This window comes from Alligator mississippiensis, chromosome 3 (genome assembly GCF_030867095.1).
Source record: "Alligator mississippiensis isolate rAllMis1 chromosome 3, rAllMis1, whole genome shotgun sequence".
Taxonomy (NCBI): Eukaryota; Metazoa; Chordata; order Crocodylia; family Alligatoridae; genus Alligator; species Alligator mississippiensis.
The window spans coordinates 271520180-271520524 of NC_081826.1; positions in this window are offsets into that span (position 1 = coordinate 271520180).

Sequence of the window (345 nt, forward strand, 5' to 3'; positions counted from 1 at the left end):
AAATCAAAATTTGCAACTTGTAATTTGAAGGCACCATCAAAAAGAAAGCTCCTTGAGGCTACCTTCTATAAATCCTCAGCTTCTGTCTGTATGATGCAGTAGGGTATAAAAGCAAAGGATCCTGAGATCGTGATTACTGGAGAAAGCATTGTGTGGACAGATCCCAGTTTCATTTCAGTGGTGCTATACAGGGTTAAAGATACACTGATGTCTTCATCTGGCAGGATTTGGTGTAAGTGAATAGTTTCAAGCAATGTATATTCCAAATGTAACAGGTAACACATTTGCATTAAGCAAACTTCATTTTTTTTCCCCCAGACTGTCAATAATTTTTTCTGCTTCTGA